This window comes from Euprymna scolopes, chromosome 28 (assembly GCF_053919585.1).
Source record: "Euprymna scolopes isolate OS-2025 chromosome 28, ASM5391958v1, whole genome shotgun sequence".
In the NCBI taxonomy this organism is placed as follows: domain Eukaryota; kingdom Metazoa; phylum Mollusca; class Cephalopoda; order Sepiida; family Sepiolidae; genus Euprymna; species Euprymna scolopes.
This window is the reverse complement of record NC_136509.1, coordinates 97,013,233-97,036,925: the sequence shown is the minus strand read 5'-3', so window position 1 is coordinate 97,036,925 and position 23,693 is coordinate 97,013,233. Positions and strand designations below refer to the sequence as shown.

The following is a 23,693-nucleotide window of genomic DNA, read 5'->3' as shown; positions in this document are numbered from 1 at the left end:
GGAGTCGGTTATAAAATTTCTAGAAAAAGTCCTTACTTTAGTGACGACTATGTTTTGCAATCAATGTCACTCCGAAGAGATATAATCATAAAGAAGCTACAGAACAAAGAAATTGTAGATTTTCGTGATCTCTTACGGAATACAATGGCTCAATCGATGAAAATAGAAAATGTAGATATAGTGTTGAAATAAATATTGCATCTTCAGCTCTCACATCCACGATCGAACACTTTATTGGAATTTTTCATCGCGTCCTGACAAGCTATATATATATATATATATATATTTCTGTGGAAATATATATATATATATATATATATATTTCTGTGGAAATATCCTTTATTTCCTTTTATACCAATCCTTATTTAAAGAGCTCACTCAATAGAATTACAGAGCAATATAATGAATGAATGACAAAAATCTATATTCCAAATTTCATGATGTTGATCATCTTACAATTTATTCCTTTAATTCAGTTGACATTTACAATTCTTGAAAATATCTGTTTCGTAGCATTAAATCAGTCACTTAATTATCATATCGCTACGTGAATCTATTTTGTCTTTAATTCATCAGAAGAAACAGCAAATTCAAAATGGCGTAATATAAACATATTATAAGTTATTTATAGCTTCTATTCAAATTTTCTGATTTTTAATGTCAAAACGCACTTTATCTCCTTTTGATGGATTGATCCATTCATTATATATATATATGTATATATATATATATATATATATATATATATATATATATATATATATATATATCTTAAATCAGTCTTGGCTGTCGTGTTTTTAAAATTTCTGCATTTCTTCTTTCTACGCACAATTTATCTTCCTTTAATACTAATTTTTGAACTCATTCCCTTTTTCCTTGTACCCATTTGTGAATTATTCCACGGAATTTTGTCTTTTGGATCATTTGAACCATCTTCTAATAACGCGATTCCTTTGGATTTTACTTGTGGAAATGGAAATTTAATCAACATTTTTTAGATTTTACCGTTATTGGCTATTTTACCCTTCACCAGACCATCCATTCACATGAAATCACCTTTTTCTTCACCATATTTACTCTGCTTCACTATTTGTTACCAAGTAAGATCTATGACTTACTTGTAGTTTCATTAAATACTTTTGCATGCAAAATCCAATCCCGCATTTTGCTAAAGTCTACGCTCTGATGAGAAGGAAAGTATTTCTTCGAAACTCCGCGCATTAAGGGTTATCCACTTATTTTGTGCTTCCTTTTTGAAATTAAATATGTTTTTAACTCTTTTTCAAAGTGTTTTTCACATGTTTTATTAACTACTTATTCGTATATATATATATATATATATATATATATATATATATATATATTGTATGTGTGTGAGTCACGAGAAACGGATGTTTTTAATTCACCATTTTTCACACAGAGTATTCACAACTCCGCGGTAGCATGAGGGCCATGAGATGAAAAGAAAAACAATTCCAAGTCAATAACGAAAACAAAATTTAAGATAAAAGATAAAGAAATAACAACAAACGAAACGGCATCTTAATCTTTAAACACTGCCTTCCTCAATCTCTATCCCTTAATCAAGTAGAGGAAGGAGCGTTCTAAAAACATCCGTTTTCTGTGACTCACACTCTATATTTGCGCGCGCGTGCGTGTGTGTGTGTGTGTGTGTGTGTGTGTGTGTGTGTGTGTGTGTGTGTGACTAATGTATAATTTCAATTATGAGGACATTTTTTCCAGTACAAAAAAAAATCCAGTATTTTATCCAACGCGACACAAACGAATCATTTTTATCAAGAGAAACACAATAATGCCAATCTATGACAGATAAATATGCGAACACTGCATTTTCTTAACGAAATAGAATACAACTAAATATGGCGCTGCTTCATATAATATATTATTTATGTTTTATTTTCGTGATTTGTTTCTCGTTGGGGTGGGGGGATGGAATAGGGATTCAAGTTAGTTTTCAGTTTTCTTTTTCTATGAATCTTCATAATGTCTTTGCATCCCGCGTGCATCGTTTTTACCATTTCTATTCTTCGTAAAACCATTTCGTTGTACATCTTTGCCTTTTGTGTGAGCGTTTAAGTTAGTTTTTTGTTTTTTGTTTTTGCTTTTGGGGTGGGGGTGCAGTGTACATTATGTCTTTGCTTATTTGAGGAGGTTTTATGCTAGGGGGTTTGTCATTTTTTTTTAGTTTGTTTATTTATTTTTTTGTTTTTATTTTGCTACTTGTACGAACTATTGTATGGGAAATGGATCTTACATTCGTCGATTGAAAGAGAGATGGGAAAAAGGACTCACCAAACGAACGGGCGAAAAGTGGCAATTTTAAATGATAACAAGAATAGGTTGGCATGTATTTCTATCCAAAAATGCAACCGCTTCAGAATTCAGGATCTCAAATCACACTGTGGGATATTACAAACGAGCAGGGACACTGAAAATTGTCCAGGAAATAAATAAGGTAATATTTTCAGTAAAACCGCAGTTTAACGACTTGAATATAATGAAGTAAAAATTTGTGTACAGCAGATACATATTATTTTATGCTTTTTTTATTTTATTTATTTTTTGTCAAATATTATTAAGCAGGGAGTTTTTTTTTTACACAAGGTGGTCACCACTTATCAAGGCCCGGAAGCCACTCAGGGATAAGGGTTATTGTAAGTACAGTACGTTAGTGTGGATATTTAATAAAGTGTCTACTTAAAGGGGCGGTTCATCAGGAATTTGTTTACGTTGAACTTGAATGCATCCAAGTTGTAGTCAGTAGGGAAGCAGGCAAACGGGACAGAGTTCCACAGGCGTGCAGTTCTAAGAAAAAAGCTTTGTTCATGGAATCTACGTTTGGATTTATGCATAGGTAAAGAGTGTGGAAAGTTTTTGACGGTGGATTCAGCTAGACGGGTGTTTTTTGTAAAAGATTGGGGAGGGGGCCAGAGATTGGAGTTCAGACGAGCACTTGCCATGGAAATAACGATAAAACAAAGGTAGGCTTGCAACGTCTCTTCTGTGGGACGGTAGATCTTGCAGAACGGAAACCATACTGCGTGTCACTAACAAGGTTATTTCTGCTGAGGTGGTTGACTATTTCTCTATTTAATATGGATTCCAGCGACTTGCTCATGACACACAGGAGACTTATTGGTCTGTACTGAGAGGGAGATGACTTATCACCTGAGCTCTTAAATACAAGACATACTGATGAGGTTTTCCAGGGTGTTGAAAAGCACTTCTCCTTAAGGCAACGTTTAAACAGTTTCGTAAGTATGGGAGCAAGTTCCGGTTGAAGCTTTTTTAACACTATAATTGGGATGCCGTCAGGGCCAGTAGCTTTACTGGAATCAAGGTTCTTGATTAGCTTGGCGACCTCATGCACATCTATTTGTATGTTACCTAGCGTGTTCTGTCTTATATGAGGAAATATGTGGAGTTGATGGCCTTAGTCGCATAGGGTAGAACTGGCTGCAAAATTCTTGGCAAATAGTTTGGCCTTGTCTGAAGCTGACGAGATGACCTCTGGTCCGTTGATAATGGTTGGGATAGAACGCACACTTCTGTTCAGGATCCTATTTGTTATTTGGTGGGAACCAAGCTGCTGATCAGCTACTTTGGATTTAACAGACTGGGCATATAGCTCTCTTGCAGTTTTTATTACTCTTTTACGGTGGTTGCTGGCGTTCCAGAAAGCAAGCTTCAGTCTCAGTGCATCTATTACGTTGGTAGCTATGGAAAAAGTGATTTCTGTGCGCGATGGCAGCAACACATTCTGGGGAGAACCATGGCTGGCTGGAAGGTTTTTGTTGGAATTTTTTAGATGGTATGAATCGGTCTATGCCTACAATTAACCATTCGGTCAGGTCTGATATTATAGAGGACACATCCTTTTTAAGCATGGAATGCAGAGGTAGATCAGATATAAATGTACGGAAGCTATCCCAGTCAGTCATGGAGTATCGGTATACAGTACGGTGGAGGGATATGTCTGGGGACTTATTACATTTCATTTTTATCTTAACTGATACGACGGAGTGGTCGGAGGATCCTAGAGGAGAAAGAACGGAACATGAACATAGCTCAGGGGAAGTTGAGAGAAAAAGGTCTAGGAGGCTTGCATATTGACCTGTACTATCGGGCACACGGGTGGCTCGCGAACAATCTGAGTGAGGTCATAAGCAATGGCAAAATCATGACAGAACCTCCCCTCATTGTCCGTCTTATTTGAGTGTGTCAGCCATTCCAAGTTATGGACGTTGAAGTCACCACAGATGTGAATGTTAGCCGAGTGATGTGCAGACAGGATTTGGTCTATTTTCTCAGATATGCTCTTAAAGATATCGTAATCATAGAACCCCCGCTTAAAAGTGTTGTATATTAGACTCCCAGGCGTCGTCGAGTCACCTAATGAAGGTAGTTATTGTTATATAGATGATTTTTTTTAATATGAAATATTCATTAGAGATAAAATGTTATTGAAACGAAATATTTCAATAGACAATTGGAATTCGGGAAAAATGAAATTAGCTAACTATGCATAGAGGAATTTTAACTTAGGAAAAAATATTTAGTAAAAAGTAGCAAAATAATTATGTGACAAGTAGCAAGTAACTCTTCCTTGTGCTACGTTGCATATAATTATGACGTCACGTATGCGAGAGAGAGAGAGCTAGGTCTTGAGAAGAGCTGGGTTTTCGAGTGGAGTTGAGTCCTAGCTGGCGACGAGTTAGCACGGAAGAAGACTGTCTCCGCGTTCGGGAAGCTTTGGATGAACATAGCAAAATATAGGAATCAAAATAGCTGTCTCAAACACCGATGGGCAAAAAATGTTATATTAAAAATATATAAGCTATTGTTGTTGTTGATTTTTTCGGAAGGGAGATGAACTTGGATGAACACAGGATGAAACACTAGTCTCCGTATGTATTAATATATATATATATATATATATATATATATATATATATATATATATATATATATATATATCCTTATTTATCCAATTTCATCTAGTTTATGTTTTTAAACATACAATTAGAGCTCAGAAGAAATATATTTTCGAAATGTATTTTGGTTTTCTTTTTGTGTACGTGTGTGTGTATGCGTGTGTGTGTCTGTGTGTGTGTGCGTGTTTGTGTGTGTGTGCGTGTGTGTGTGCGTGTGTGTGTGTGTGTGTGTGTGTGTGAAATATTCTACTTTAATGGTTTATGGTTAAAGTATAGGGGAAAAAGCAAAACCTCAACAATTAGTAATATTATATATATATATATATATATATATATATATATATATATATATAGTGAAAAATAATTACACTCTTCAGAAGATATTTATTTTGAATAGAATTTAAAGATAAATTAACAAGCATTTTTATTTACTTTGTTGGTGTTTCATTCGAATATTTCGTTAAAAAAAATAGCCTCATCAGGGATTTAGGTTCGTATTTTTTTTTCTTCAAAGAAAAAAATACGGACTGGACCTAAAAGTCCCCCCCCCCGATGAAGCTAATTTTTTCACGAAATATTGGAATGAATCACCAACAAAGTAAATAAAAAGGATTTTATTATTTCATGACATTTAAAGCTTTCTAATTTATCTTTATATATATATATATATATATATATATATATATATATATAAACGACTAAATGCTTATATTCCAAATTTTTAAAATGGTGAATATGTTCTCGTTTATTTGTTTCAGCATGTTAAAATTTTACATTCTTGACAGCACCTGTTTCGTAGCGCAGATATTACAAGCGCAACTATTCCAACAGGAATGTCCATTGTCTCTTGAGACTGTACGGAGGCATCTATGAATGTAGCGAACTGTAAACGTAACGGGTCAGAGCGAGAATTCTTCATTCGTTTCGAAAATCCAAGTAAATTCGTGGAAGCATGAATCAAGAGAAACAAAAAAAATGAATAAGATGATGCAAAAGAAATGGTTTAAAAACTAAAAACAAATGAGGGGACACGCATAAAGCGAATAAAAGGAATGGGAAAATGTCAATGTTCGGCGTTTTGTTCGTTCCTTAAAACCTGACCATTATAAATCCGTTCTTTCACGGCCATTATACATTTCCTGTCCATTTTTTTTGTGGTGGTGGTGGTTGTGGTGGTGAGGGGGTACGATAAGATAAATTGAATAAATCGAAATGTTCCGCAAAGAACATTTTTGGAATAATGCATTCATTTAGAGTAACATTTCACCAATTATTCAATTCTGCAGATTCCTTCGTCCTATTCTCCACCATATAGGTCAATTTCCGCCTCTCCCCCTCCCTCCCTATTTCTATTTCTTTTCTCTCTCTCTCTCTCTCTCTCTATATATATATATATATATATATATATATATATATATATATATAGATATATATATATATATATGTTGTAGTAGGCAGACCTGTACTACGAAGGAGGAAAAGAACGTGACAAAAAAAAACGTGACGTTTTTGCCATTGCCTCCATCGCCAAACTGGAAATGGCGAATGTTTAAATCAAGGCTAGTCAATCGAAAAGAGCAAGAGACTTTCGAAAATAATCGCGAAAAAAGCGACCCCTCCACGTACAAAAGTGCCCAGTTGAAGATGAAAGAATTAATTTTTTTAGCCAATTTTTCGGTATTTGTCGTCTGAAGGGTCGGGCTTCAAAACGATATCAATCTCATGAAAATTCGTCGCGTCTGTCGAAAGATTTATACAGACAAACATACATACATACATGCATATATTTAAACAGACAAAGGATATTTATATTTTACATTATTGAAATTATCTGTTGCCTTATTCCTCATGTTGTATTTTATGTATATACTAGCAAAAGTATCCGTCATTGACTGGGTTCAAACACAGCCTACTGAAAATGGACTCTGATTTATGAAAGTATGATAGGTTATGAAAAGGAAGGGTTGTAAAGAGATAGCTTCGAATTTGGGCGTATCAAAACCAAAGCAAAATATGATGAAAGTAAAAATAAAATAGATAAACCCCATAATTTATTATACCATACCTGTTCACACTGAAACACTTATCACAATATTCTGTAGGTCTATATTAAAAAAACTTGTTAAAATTTGTGACATATTTCCATTCTGTGGAGGTTAGATACGAACGAACACCCCATAATTTTATTATACCATATTTCTTCAAACAGAAACATAATTATCAAAGTATACTTACGCAGATAGATATGAAAAGTCTTTATTAAAGTTTGTGCCTATTTCCATTCTATGGAGGCCAGACGCGAACGCAGACCCCACAATTTTATTATACCATCCCTATTTAAGTTAAAGCATACTTAGCAAAGTATTATTATGTACATCTATATCAAAAACACTTGTAAACGTTGCTTTTTTTAAATTTACAAATTTTTTATTTCCATACCTTATGGACCAGGCGCGTACGCAGACCCCACAATTTTAATGAATCATCATTATGCCAGATCAAACATACCCATTACGGTGTCTCGATATATCTTCTATCATTATATGTGATCAGTTTTCTATAATATTCAACCATATAGGAGCCTATTCGTGACCAGACACACACACAGACGTTCAGCTTTATATATATATATATATATATATATATATATGCGTGTGTATGCATGTGTGTGTATGCGTGTGTATGCGTGTGTGTGCATGTGTGTACAGGTGTGTGTGTGTGTGACTGTCGGAAAAATGTGTTTATTCAATTATTTCGCCCTCTATACCAATTCTTTTATTTCTGCAGCTGTATGTATGTTAAATATAATTTCATGGCATATACAAATAAACGGGAAAACATTCTACAATCCAAATCGAAAAAGGTGGTTCATCATACCCTTATTTTTTTCGGCATATTTAAATGTGCAATTCTTGGCAGCACCTGTTTCGTAGTGCAGAAACAATCCTATAATTATTATCTCAATTTTCGATATATTTTCTGCCCCAACTCACGAAAAGAATAAAAACACGATTGCACAAATACAAAATTATCCGAAGAGTAATTGCAATTGCAATTACTCTTCAGCATTATGCCCATATTCTTTTTATTATGATTTCGCAAGCTAGTGGGGGCGATGACATCTACTGTTCCGTCATAAAGAGACAATGTTAGTTTTGTTCGTTTTTCTCTAGTTTACCGTTAATTTCATGAAAATGGGCCACTGTACTTAAAGCTCTGGTCTTCTTTTTAGAATATTTATAGCAAGAACTTGTCTAACACCCACATCCCCACACAGCTTAGTTTTCCTCCTTCTGTTTGTTATGTCATTGGTTCCCGCAAAATACCAGGTGGTTAACTCCTTGCCGATTATCAGTGTATAATTAAGCAGAAATTTCGATAATAGAAAGAACGTTATCGAAGCGAAAAGGGTATCTTAGGTGCCGAAATATTTACAGTAAAATAGTCCACAGGAATTTTAACTGGGGAAAAGGATTTTGATAAATAAAAATAAACGCGGATGACTACGTGATAGAGATCAAACGATTGTCGTGTAGTGATATGTGTTGATGACGTCATATAGAGAATGGGATGTTTTTGAGAGACACGTAGATATAAGGCAAGAGTCGGCAGTTAGAGTTGAGAGTGAATAGTCGGCACTCAAAGGGAGAGAGACGATCGACAGTAATAGCTCCGAGTAGGACAAACTGTCGGAAAATGTCGATAGTTTAGATGTAAAATTCCAAGACGACTGTGCAGCTTCTAATAAGGAAACATCGGTAAATAAAGTTGCTGTAAATACAACGAAGACTTGATCAACACAGATTTATAAGGTATGTTTCCCTAGTGACTGATTTCAAATATAAAAAATAAAGTTGTAGTATCGTTTTCTTTAGGGCGACAATTTTATCGTTACATCCGTATTTTTATTCCATTCATCATGTTTAGTCCTACCGCAATCATGACTGGCTCTTAGCCTTGATAAGTGGTGGTTTCTGGGTAAATAAAAAAATCGGGTTTGACTTCTACTCTTGACGTAGAGAAATGTACTCTTTGAAGCTTACGTTATCTTACATCATGTGGACTAAAAAAATGAATAATTCAGAATTGACAAGATGCTGCACTTGACACGCAAGCCTTGTGAGAAAAATCTGATCCACGGTTTCGATCGCGAAAGTCAAAGACAGAAAATGACAGTTTCAAATTTGAGTGCATGTTTTTTTTTTTATTATTCATTATTTAATGATGTGATCGCATGTATTGCTGTAAATAAGGCCCACGCTGACCATCAGAGAATGTCGTATTTTTTGACAGGTGACATTTATTCATAATTCAATTGGGGCTCATCATTTTGATGTTGACCTTTCATCCTCAGAATAAGGGCCAGAAGACACGAAATAAACGGACGGCACACACACACACACAAACACACACACACACACAAACACACACACAAACACACACACACATATATATATATATATATATATATATATATATATATATATATATATTGCGTACATAAAGTTAGCAAGTGTATATATATATATGTTTATAAATAAATGCCTAGTGAACTTTTGTATACGGTAATGGTAAGCGTAACAGATCGATTCAAAGCATGCTAGATGATAGAACGGAAGTTGGGTAGCCTCATCATCTAGCATGCTTTGAATCGATCTGTTACGCCTACCATTTGAAAAGGGAATTTTTCCGAAATTAATAATGGAATTTGTCGCAGACATAACAAGTAAGACATTTTACCTAATACAACTGAATAAATATGAATGTATATATAAAATATATGTATGTACTCATTGATTTGTAAATCGCCACTTGGTCTCGTCTTCACTTACCAACAACGACTATATTTCATTTCTCGCATTGTGAGAGCCTTCTAAATCGCTACTACATACCTATCCCACACAATGCTTCAAGCAAACTGCATATCAATCCTATATATATATATATATATATATATATATATATATATATATATACTCACTTAAATTAATATACGAAAGTATAAATTTATGCGTAAACTTTAAGTATGTAGAGCTAGTAAGTAAGCTATAAAATATATATGGCGATTAAGCTACACTGTATATACCACGTTTAATTCAGTCTAGGATTCTTCAGGCTTACAGAAGAATCCTAGACTGGATGAAACGCGGAACATTCAGTGTAGCTTAATCGCCATATATATATATATATATATATATATATATATATATATATATATATATATATATATATATATATATATATATATATATATATATATGAATGGAAATGTATAAAAAAGAATACGAAAAGTATAAAAGCTTATAACTTTTCTTTATTCGTTTCAATTGGTGACGTGCAGGAATACAAAATAATATTATGAAAAAAAATTAAAAAACCTTTTTTATAAGTACATAATTTTCGACCGATCCTTCAATCTTCATCGGTGTAGTGAAAGTATGAGCATGCACGGGGAAAAGGGGAATGGAAAAGGACGGAAGGTGGTAGAGGAGGAGGATAGAAGGAGGAGGAGGAGAAGGAGGTATAGCCAATGAGAAGCTGCCACGTCAGTCTTAAATATATTCACATATAAGTACGCACATACACACATGCACACAGTACATATACACATACAAACGAAAAATTAAAAATTAAACAGTAAATAAAAATGAGAAACGCGCCTTTAACTGTCCAATCTTTTGAATTCTAACGGTATTATTTATTCTAAGAGAGATTAAGAATTCAAAGGATATAAGACGTTATGAGGAGAAACGCTACGGATGCTCATTTGTAATTCAACGGCTATTTCTATTTATATATATATATATATATATATATATATATATATATATATATATATATATATATATATATATTATTGTAAATGTACCCTGCCTTGCCCGGTATAAAACGTAACGTAAAATTCCTTTTAAAAAAAGCTCGTCTGAACTCCAATCTCTGGTCCCCCCTCGCCAATCTTTCACGAAAAACACCCGTCTAGCTGAATCCATTGTAAAAAATTTCCCCCACTCTTTATCTGTGCCTAAATCAAAACGCGGATTCCATGAACAAAGCTTCTTTCTTAGAACTGCACGCCTGTGGAACTCTGTTCCGTCTGCCTGCTTCCCTACAACTTGGATGTCTTCAAGTCCAATGTTAACAAATTCCTAATGAACCGCCCCTTAAGTAAACACTTCAGCAAATCTCCTCACTAACGTAATGTACTTGCAATAACCCTTATCCCTGAGTGGCTTCCGGGCCTTGATAAGTCGTGATCACTGTGTAAAAAAAAATGAAGAAACTGAGACATGTGCATGCGAGTAGTTTGTTTTTTCCCTAAACAGTTCCCTTCTTGTTAATAAAAAAATAATACTGAACTGAGATTGAAACTGAAACCTTAAGACAGTGAGTCAAGTATGCCAGTCCTTTTTCCGAATGAAAAAAAAGATTAACATGTCTGAATATGTTATATATGAAATTTCAAATCTGTATATTAAAAATTAAAAAATGTTGAGTATATAGGTTGATAAGTTTCCTCGCACACACATTCTTCTCACTTATACATATATATATATATATATATATATATATATATATTTGTAGTCATCGACATATAGTCCTGTTTCGTTGCATCACAACTCATCAGTGCCGCTAGACTTGCACCTTTCCCAAGCCAAGGATCAAACCTAGAACCGTCGTGTTGACAGTCGCCAGTTCTACCACTCGACCACGGAAGCGATGCCCGCAAATGACCCGTCCGAATGTCTATTTTAAACAAACATCCGTCCGCTACTTGGACAGTACTCAAACCGCTTGTTTGTAAACAAACCGCGAGCTTCGCATTTTTAAGCCAATTAAGTAGCGAGTGAGATTAGTTACAACAGTGCTCAACCCAAAGAGGCGGGGGGGAGCTTTATATATATATATATATATATATATATATATATATATATATATATATATATATATATATATATATATAATGCTCCCTCTCTTAGGTTGAGCATTTGAGATGTGATATACAAATTACCATTAGCGTATGAAGTGATGCCATTTGTGGAAACAAATTGAGCTTAGGTACTTTGGGCAATGTCAAAACATAACAGCAGCCATATAACGCAACAGTTAGAAGCTCCGACTGTCGTCTGGGCGATAGGGTTTCGATTCTGCCTTGAGGTAGTTGCTTGTCTCGCCGCACTGATTAGCTGTGAAACATCGAAACAGTACTGTATTTGAATGACTATATATATATATATATATATATATATATATATATATATATATATATATATAATCATTTTTTCTATGGATAGTTTTTTTTCCTTTTTTTCGCTTTGTGCTCAACATGTAAATTCTATGCTAAAATCCTAAGAAGAATCGCATCTATTAAATGGTAGTTTTGGTTTATTATTAAGGATAATTTAGAATACATACACTATCAAATATTGGTGTTTTAATCGCATACATTGTAATACAATATAATACATACGTCATACTGACGTCATTCATACGTAATCTGGTCAGCTGACCTTCGGTTCTGGTAAATGTGTCTACCTCCACGTTTACTCACCTCTCTCTCTCTCTCTCTCTCTCTCTCTCTCTCTCTCTCTCTCTCTCTCTCTCTCTCTCTAACAAAAGTGTGAAAATTTTTAAAAAAATGAAAATTTCCAGGTGAAGGTCGAACGCCGGCATTACGAATGCAGGACGTAGTAGCTATTAGTTCATGTTTTAATTTTTAGCCTTGCAATAAACATGTTTTCATAGTCCAGACATTCACGGCAGAGGCAAAAAAAATCGTGAGCCGAACGTTTTGGTTTCGATTCTCAGTGGTGACGCATGAGTCTTTTTTTTTTAATACGTTTTAAATCATTACTATATATTGCATCCAATCTAGCTATCTATCCATCTTCTTCTTCTATACTCCTATAAATTCGTTTTTCTTTTGTGTGTATTGATATTTATATTAAACCCCCTCTTTTCTATTAATTTAAAAAGAAAATACAATTTTCTTATATATGGGTTATGGAAATGCATTCACTGGCAAAAGATCAAGCTAATTTGCATATTCTTTTAAACATTCATTTTAATTAATTCCCTATTAGTTTTTCGGTTTTCTTATGGGATGATCATCTAAAGTTAACTATTACGTGTAATTATATTCATGCAGATATTCTACATGATTTATACTTGCATAATATTTGCGTAAAATCTTTACATTAAACAAAAAATTGTTTCCATATAAATTTATGCATGCGTATATATTTTTGTTTAATCTATTAGTCTTTATATCTATCTATCTATATCTATCTATCTATCTATCTATCTATCTATATATCTATAAAAGTGAACGTGTCTGTGTATCTGTGTATCTGTGTATCTGTGTACATTTCCCTACGCAATAACTCTGTCAATTTTTAGTCTACAGACTCGAAATTTGATATACAGGTAGGGAGATTAAGGGGTCAAAGTTCAACGATTTCACCTTTGAGAACTCTACCAAACTCCTCCGACAATTTTGGGTCTAAACACTTGAAATTTTAGATATAGGTTCCTTGGACATGGATCTAACTTAATAACTTGATTTGAGCCCAGAACAATAAATATTAAGGCGTCATTATAGGGGTCAAAGTTAAAAAAATAACCTTTTTTGTTTCTGTTTTTTGCTCAGCATACACCTCAAAACACCCGGGCAACGCCGGGCCGAAATGCTAGTATATCTATGAAAGTGAAAGTGTCTGTGTGTGTGTGTTTGTCTGTCTGTCTGTCTGTCTGTCTATGTACATTTTCCTTCGCAATAACTTTGTCAATTTTCAGTCTACAGACTCGAAATTGGATATTCAGGGTAGGAAGATTTGGGAAAATCTTTGTCATCCGTTTTCGGCCAGAAACTTGACTCTTAAAGGGTCAAAGTTCAACGATTTGACCTCTGAAAACTCTACCAAACTCCTCCGCCAATTTTGGGTATGAACACTTGATATTTTAGATATAAGTTCCTTGGACATGGATCTAACGTAATAACGTGATTTGAGCTCAAAACAATAAATGTTAAGGGGTCATAATAGGTCTAAACATTTCAAATTTTACATAAAGGGTATTCAGAGATAGGGCAAGCTTTTTAATTGGTTTGGGTCGAACATTTGAGCTACGAATATATAAATCTCTGTATGTATGTTTGCATGTCTGCCTAAAACATTCGACAGAGGCGACGGATTTTCACAATATCAGTATCGTTTTGAGGCTTAACCTTTCAGAAGACAAATACCGAAAAATTGGCTAAAAATATTAATATTTTCACCCTCAACTGCGCACTTTTCTACAGGGAGGGGTCGCTTCTTTCACCGATATTTTGGAAAGTAATCCCCTCTTTTCGATCGTCTAGCCTTAATTTTAACCTACATCGCTACTGGTTTGGCGCTGGTCGTAACAGAAAAGACGTCGTGTTCTTTTTACGTTCTTTTCCTCATTCGCGGTACGGGTTCGAAGCTGCCTTCCTAGTAGCACTTTTTTTTTTTTTTTGCTCAACACACACCTCCAAACACCCGGGCAACGCCGGACACCCATGCTATATATATATATATATATATATATATATATATATATATATATAACCCTTATCCTTGAGTGGCCTATCGGCCTTGATAAGTAGTGACGCCTATGTAAATATATATATATATATATATATATATATATTCATAATCTTTATTTATTGGTATATGAACATTACCCAATTTTAATATATAAAAAATGTTGGTTAAAAAAATATTAATAAGATATATATATATATGTGTGTGTGTGTGTGTGTGTGTGTGTGTGTGTGTGTGTGTGTGTGTGTGTGTGTTTATAAACAGTCAAAGCTTATAAGGAAAGAATAGAACAATAATTGGAATAGCTCGGTGTAAAGATAAGATAATATCAATTCGGTTTATGTAGTAGTAGTAGTAGTAGTAGTAGTAGTAGTAGTAGTAGTAGTAGTAGTAGTAATGCCTCTCTTGGTATCCTTGACTCGTTTTTATCTAAGCACAATGTAATGCACACACACACACACACACACACACACACACACAAAAACACACACACACACTACTAATTTGACAATATGGAGGTTTTGTTTAAGTTCATTCAATTCAATTTCTTGAAATTTACCGAATTTTAAAAGAAAACTTTAAAAACACAAAATTTTCTATTCCCACCTCCATAATATTTCTAGCACCATCCGACCAATACTACTGCAAATAACCTGCATACAAGAATATGCGATTCATATCTATTTCAAATAACCTAACAGCATCTATATGACATTAAAAAAAAATCCAACAACTAACCATCAATTTATTTATTTGTGGACTGTTATCCTCATCTTCATAGTTGTTGTTGTTGCTGTTTCACAACGTTTCGGCCTACTCATCCTCCGGCCTTCTTCATGCGATTGTCATCGAGTCCAAAGTTATTTGTTGCAACGTCCTCTCGAGTGATCAAATTCTACCCTCTTCATTCATCTGTTTCAATCCTCTCATATTTTTGTTCATCACTGATAATCATATTATATTCGATTGGTTTCTGGTCTTGGTCAGTGTTGGGCTATTAACATATAAAGAAAATCTGAAGGTGGGTTTGTCAACTAGTTGTTTGTAATAAATAAGACCCCCTTCCTTCTATGCTTTGTATTTGCCGCTATAATCGTCTGACCCAACTACCTGTGATGGTCGAAAATTACACGGTTGAGTTAGAGCTGAATTAGAGCTTTTTGTAATGTGAATAATCCCGGGCAACAACTGACCCCAATTGTTTGGTTGGAGACGCAAAATACAAGAAGTAAAAATAATTTCGGGGATGACAAGACTAATAATAACAACATTAATAATAATATTATTTTGTGGCGGAAACCGTTACATGGTGTCGAATAGTATTGTTTTGTCTTGGATATGACCTTAAGTCCAAGGTTGTCAGGATTTCACTTATGTAGGAAACTTTTGTGAAAATTCATCACGTGGGAAAATTACTCAATTAATATGTACAAGTTATTTAGCCAATTTAGTTTATCAGGGCGAATCCAATTTTTTCGTAATGAAGATAGATTGGCCGAATGAAAACCCCACGCTTCTCAAACTCATACCGTCACCTTTCTATAAGAAAGTGCGCGGAGGGTTTTTATTTGGGGGTGGGGAGTCGCCAGTAAAATCAGCGAGTCTAGTCAGTCAAATCCTGTTAAAGTGAGAGTCGAACCTGTTCACCCCTCCACACACGCCCCCCTCGCTCACTGACCGTCATATAGAGAGAGTGGAGAGGGGAGATAATCGGTTGTCGAAAAAAGGTTCCGTTTCAGTCAGTGTCTCAGCAGGTTGCTTGTTGGAAAAAAAAGACATTGCATATATTTTTCCCTTTTCATAATATACAAAATGTATTTAATGATTAATTCTTATAAACGAAAACCCAAAGATTTACGTCTGTATTCAACTATCTGTTGCGTATGGAAGTCATGACTAACTCACAAACGAATGATACCAACCGGTGTAATTTCTTTCAGGAGAAAGCAAGCAGGAGAAACGGGACGACTAACCCAACGCCCGTGAACCACGGCCCGTGACAAGTATATTCCTGGAGACTTTGAGTTATTCACTTTTTTTTAAAATTATTTTTTCTATTATTCTGTTTATTTTCCTGCGACCGAGACCGCGCTATTGAACTTTCTTGGTTGTCTAAAACCGGTACCACCCAAGACTACACTTATATTCCGATGAGCACAACGGCTTTCATCGTGTTATAGTCGTTTTTACATAATAAAGAAAGCCACACGCTCCAATTACTACAAATAACATACATAAAAAATTTACAATAAATTACCTTTTTATGTCATTAAATGCCCTAAGAAAAATGTATCATATTCTGCATTTTTTTGTTCAGTGGTTATAATCCTCTCATCGGTTTATTCATCACACAACTTACAATCTTATTGACCTTTATCCTCGATTGGCTTTTGGTCATCATTAGTGTTGGGTCATTAGTATATGAATAGTATCTGAAGGTGGATTCGTTAGCTAGTTAATATATAGCTAATGTATAAAAAGAAATTAAAATGACTGCTACGTTCTGATCGCTGAATTAGTATAGAAATAATATCCGTAGGTGGGTTTGTTAGCTAGTTATTCATAATTAACTACGAAAAAAAACCCTCCTACATTCTAATCACTGAATCTCAAAATTGAACGACATTTCCACTAATGAGACGTAATACAATTCAGAAAATCGTTTTAAAAACGGTTATTCGCGCTGTTGGCATCAACAAATAATTGTGTCTCTAACGGGACGAAATGGAGGCATTGATTGAATATGGCGCAAGAAAAAACAAATAACTCGATGGCAAGGGAGTTGAACAATCTGGTCAACGCAGCTTCTTTTGTCATCCGACCTTTCATAGTGAGATTCTTTTTATAACCCGATGTAACAATACGGAGAAGCACTTTATGAAAATAAATTATTTTACGATGTCTGATAAAATTCTGTGCGACCTTTAATAGTGGTTTCATTGTCGAAATGAATAATAGCACGAAGGTTTTGTTTTAAGATTTTGGCCAAAGAGTATCAGAAAAATCTAGCAGTGATGCACTTTTCACACAGGTGAGATGCACCACAGAAATTTACTTAAACAGCTACTAATCACGTAAGCATGTGGAGTCTTGTTGTATGGATAACACGCAGTAGAAAATTCGTTTTCTTACCGCTTCTTTCGGAAAATAAATTATATAATATGTAATAAAATTCCAAATAAGGGTTCCATTGTCGGAAAAAATAGCACACACATATATATATATATATATATATATATATATATATATATATATATATGTATATATATATATATATATGTATATGCATATATATATAAGTGAACGTGTCTGTCTGTATGTGTGTGTGTTTGTGTAGATTTACCTACGCAATAACTCTGTCAATTTTTAGTCTACAGACTCGAAATTTGATATACAGGGTACTAAGATTTGGGAAAATCGATGTGATCGAGTTTCGGCCAGAAATTCTACTGTTCAGGGGTCAAAGTTCAATGATTTGACCTTTGAGAACTCTACCAAACTTCTCCGACAATTTTGAGTCTAAACACTTGATATTATAGATATAGGTCCCTTGGACATGGATCTAACTTAATGACTCGATTTGAGCCCAGAACAATAAATTTTAAAAGGTCATAATAGGGGTCAAATTTTAAAAAATTACCGTTTTTGCTCAGCATACATCTCCAAACACGCGGGCAACGCCGTGCCGAAAGGCTATTATATATATATATATATATATATATATATATATATATTCAGTAATGTGATTGATAATTTAAAATTAGAATTAAATTAAAAATCCGTTTCAACAAGAAGGAACAACAACAAAATCAATAATTTGTACGATCGTTTTTGAAAACAATGTTTTGATTGTGGTAGACATTAAGCCACGTACAATAATTTTTACATATAGTATTTTTAACAAACAAAGTTTCTTCATCAGCAAAGTATTGGGAAGGGTTTCTAATATATGTAAAAGACACCATAAATAAACCTAGCATTAAAAGTAAGGCAGATGAACACTCTGCTCTTTAGACTATTGTTCTAATCTCTGTTAAATTTACATATATATATATATATATATATATATATATATATATATATATATATATATATAGTTTAGACATTCAAGTTTATAAACTAAAGAATATATATATATATATATATATATACATTAATGATTATATATATATATATATATATATATATATATATATATATATATATATATATATATATATATATATATATATATATATATACATTAATGATTATATTCGCAAACGAGCACTGGATTCGTCTTTCATGGCTTATCAGTGTGGCTATGCACATGATCAGCTAATTGTACGTATCGAACCCAGGCCGATATCTCGCAAAATTATGTCGATGATGATGACGATGATGATGATGCTAATGATGAAAAAGAAGACCAAGTATTTTTGTGTTTTTTTTTTATTTCGTAAAACATACGAACAATTACCAGCATTTTGATGTATGGATTGTTTCCATTAGGCGAATCATATTTCCGAAATAGAATACGATAATTTATTTATTTCACTTAGAAAACACGCACCTCAACATAAAGACATGCAATTTATAGAGGAAACTGAGAAACGTTAAAATATTTACGCATACAAGACTGGCTAACATACCACGTAAACATTAACACATACAAATAGACACATAAAAATAAACACATACAATAGACACATACACTAAACACATACAATTAAACACATACAATAAACACGTACAATAAACACATACAAATAAACACGTACAATAAACACGTACAATAAACACATACAATAAACACGTACAATAAACATGTACAATAAACATATACAAATAGCACATATAAATAAACACGTACAATAAACACATACAATAAACACATACAAATAAACACATGCAATTAACACATACAAATAAACACATACAATAAACACATACAAATAAACACATACAAATAAACACATACAATAAACATATACAGTAAACACACACAAGTAGACACATACAATAAACACATACAATAAACACGTACAAATAAACACATACAAATAAACGCATACAATAAATACATACAAATAAACACATACAATAAACACGTACAATAAATACATACAATAAACACATACTATAAACAAATACAAATAAACACATACAATAAATACATACAATAAACACATACAAATAAACGCATACAAATAAACGCATACAATAGACACATACAGTAAACACATACAATAAACACGTACAAATAAACGCATACAAATAAACGCATTCAATAAATACATACAAATAAACACATACAATAAACACATACAATAAATACATACAATAAACACATACTATAAACAAATACAAATAAACAAATACAAATAAACACATACAATAAATACATACAATAAACACATACAAATAAACACATACAAATAAACACATACAAATAAACACATACAATAAACACATACAAATAAACACATACAAATAAACACATACAATAAACACATACAAATAAACACATACAATAAACACATACTATAAACAAATACAAATAAACACATACAATAAATACATACAATAAACACATACAAATAAACACATACAAATAAACACATACAATAGACACATACAGTAAACACACACAAGTAGACACATACAATAAACACATACAATAAACACGTACAAATAAACACATACAAATAAACGCATACAATAAATACATACAAATAAACACATACAATAGACACGTACAATAAATATATACAATAAACACATACAATAAACAAATACAAATAAACACATACAATAAATACATACAATAAACACATACAAATAAACGCATATAAATAAACGCATACAATAGACACATACAAATAAACACATACAATAAACACGTACAAATAAACGCATACAAATAAACGCATACAATAAATACATACAAATAAACACATACAATAAACACGTACAATAAATACATACAATAAACACATACTATAAACAAATACAAATAAACACATACAATAAATACATACAATAAACACATACAAATAAACACATACAAATAAACACATACAAATAAACACATACAATAAACACATACAAATAAACACATACAATAAACACATACAATAAACACATACAAATAAACACATACAATAAACACGTACAATAAACACGTACAATAAACAGATACAGTAAAACATACAAATAAAGACATACAATAAAGATATACAAATAAACACATACAATAAACACATAAAAATAAACACATACAAATAAACAGATACAATAAACACATACAAATAAACACATACAAAGAAACACATACAAAGAAACAGAAGCAATAAACACATACAATAAACAAATGCAAATAAACACGTACAAATAAACACGTACAATAAACACATACAAATAAACACATACAAATAAACACATACACGCATATATCAAACTATAATATTCTGCAGAGAATGGCTACTATAAAATCGTGCAGAAAGGTTGGTTGGTTGTTTTTGTTTTTCGGATTATTTTATGCCGAATCCAATGATTTTGAAGAAAATTTTTTAATAGAATATATTTGTTGTTTTCATAGTTGGGACCTTAAAAGGTACTACCACTCCGGGTCAGAGTGGACCTGGGAGCAATGGCAATTAAAGGGTTGCTCCACACTCCCCAAAACCCGCAAGCGTGGGCCTCACCATCGGATATAGTTTAAGGTCATATCCAGGACCCGTATACAAGGGAGTGTGTAAATATTTCCACTAGACCATCTGTAAAAAGTTGAATATTAAATGTAGCTGCAATTCTGGAAATATATACCGAAAAAAATGGAATGAATCATATAATATCCATGTATGTAGTTCCCACGGATATGACTCTAGAAAACGGAGCACCTAAACCTGACATAATTGCATGAGGCAAGAAGAAGAAAGAAGAAACCTTTGTAGAAGTTAGTGTCTCCAATGATGCTGGTTAAACAGAGCTGAGAAGGAAAAAATAACGAAATACCAATGTCGTGTGTATAATATGAAAAGGAAATGCAATCTTACGAATGATACACCTAGTGAGCCAAGTGCAAGTAATATGCCGAAAAAAAATTGTTTTTGAATCCTTTGATATGAGGCTTTATAATTTGTGTATTCATTTTTTTGCGGACTGTTATCCTCATCATCATAGTTGTTGTTTCACCAAGTTTCGGCCAACTCATCCTCTGGTCTTCTTCAGGTAGTTAACCGCGACGGGATAAGAATGCTTAGTCTTTTAACTGCATCCCCAGTAATGACTGCCTTCCATAGTTGTTGTTTCACTATGTTTCGGCCAATTAATCCTTCGGGTAGGATTGAAACTGCTATCTGCAGACAATGCTCACCCGGAACTGTAGAGACTCAACGCCTCTATCCACTACGCTATGGGCCCCGAAAATTAACTACCTGAAGAAGGACGGAGGATGGGTTGGCCGGAACATGGTAAAACAACAACAATTATGAAGATGAGGATAACAGTCCACATAAAAATGAATACACATACTAGTTGTTGTTCTCGAGTGTCGAAGGTCTCTCAGTACAGGGACTTTTTAGAACAACTTGGCATGAAAATAATTTCTCTACAAGTTACCTTAACCAAATATTTAAAATACCATAATATCCAAAGCCCAAATAAGATCCGGTCGACACGGCCATACATTCGCTCAAATAGTTGGATCATTTTAACGTTGCAGTAGATATCTCACTGCTGATTCAATCCTCTATAAACTATAAGAGTCAAATACGACCTAGGATAAAGTATTGTTACCACATCAGGGCATAAGCGGCTCTGAGAACCTATCCTGCCTTGACAGAGTTCAAACCCGACTTTGTAACCTAGTAAGCCATGCCTTTTTCTCTTCCTTGCCAGCTCTTTCCCACAGAAGAGACGTCTCTGTCCTATCGGTATTTTCATGACAAGAGTTTGTCTGAGCTCCAATGTGTGGTCCCCCTTGCCAAACTTTCACAAAGGACACTCGTCTACCTACAACCACTATCAATAATTCCCTCCATTTTCTATCCGTGCCTAAAGCTAAACGTGGATTCGATCAACAAAGCTTCTTTCCTAGAACTGACCACCTATGGAACTCTGTTCCGTTGGTTTGCTTTCCCGCTGACTACAATATTGCCGTCTTCAAGTACTTGTTGAAACGTCTTTTTAAACAATCAAATTGTAACAAATTTCCACTACTCACGATTACTTCGCGATTGTCTCAATGGCTACCGTACACACATTAACCATTGTCCTCGAGTAGCCCCCAAGACTTGATTAGTGATGACTTTTTTGTAAAAAAAAAAAAAGAATGTGCACCTTCTCCCAACAGCACTAAGCTTGATGGTCCACCAGACTAGATGAATTCTAATCATAGAATCGGAAAAGACTAAAAGACAACAAAGATGTACAATAACGAAGTTAAATCGGGGAGATAAAAATTAATGTGATCCACTTCCTTCAATCTCAACGCTTGAGAGGTAAAAGTAAATTTTATTTGAATGTCTATGTATGTCATAGAGAGATTAAGTGTTAGCCCAAGGAAGTAAATAGTGTCTATCCATACTTAAAGTACTCGATATCAAGTTGATTGTTAGTGAAATTGGTACAAAAAGAAAAGATTGATTCTAAGGACAGCCGGACCTAAATATTGATTTACTAATGCAAGCCGAACAAATTACACAACATTAAGAGACAATTCTGCAGAATACTGACCGAGCTTTATTGTTATTGTTGTTGCTGGGATATATATATATATATATATATATATATATATATATATATATATATTTAAATAAAATGGGTTAAGAAATTCCAACGAAAGAAAGATGTATATTTAAATAAGGGAGTAGTCATCAACAGTGTGTATTTTTTAACATTATTTTATTATTCCGTGTCTTGGTTTTTCATTGAGAATTATGTTTGGATCATTGTAATAATGTTTTTAAGTCATTGAAATCGTTTTTACGCGCGTTTCAGACGTTCTGTGAAGCGTCCTCGTCAGAAATTATTTTCAAATGTGTTGGAGATGTAAAAATGGCAATTTTCGTAGTTCATTTGAAGTGTTTCCAAAGGGTGGAGGCTTGTAAGTGTTTATTATTCATTGGCATGTTTAATTTTTATCACTCTCTCTTTCTGCTAGTGTTTTTTTCTTTCCCTTTAGCAGAAAGAG

At 33.5% G+C, this 23,693-nt stretch overlaps 1 protein-coding gene across 4 annotated transcripts in view; it reads right to left on the bottom strand.

The window, feature by feature from the left end:
- Positions 1 to 23,693, bottom strand: part of LOC145249747 (putative amine oxidase [copper-containing]) — an 845,813-nt gene that overhangs the window by 764,274 nt on the left and 57,846 nt on the right. The window lies entirely within an intron of this gene.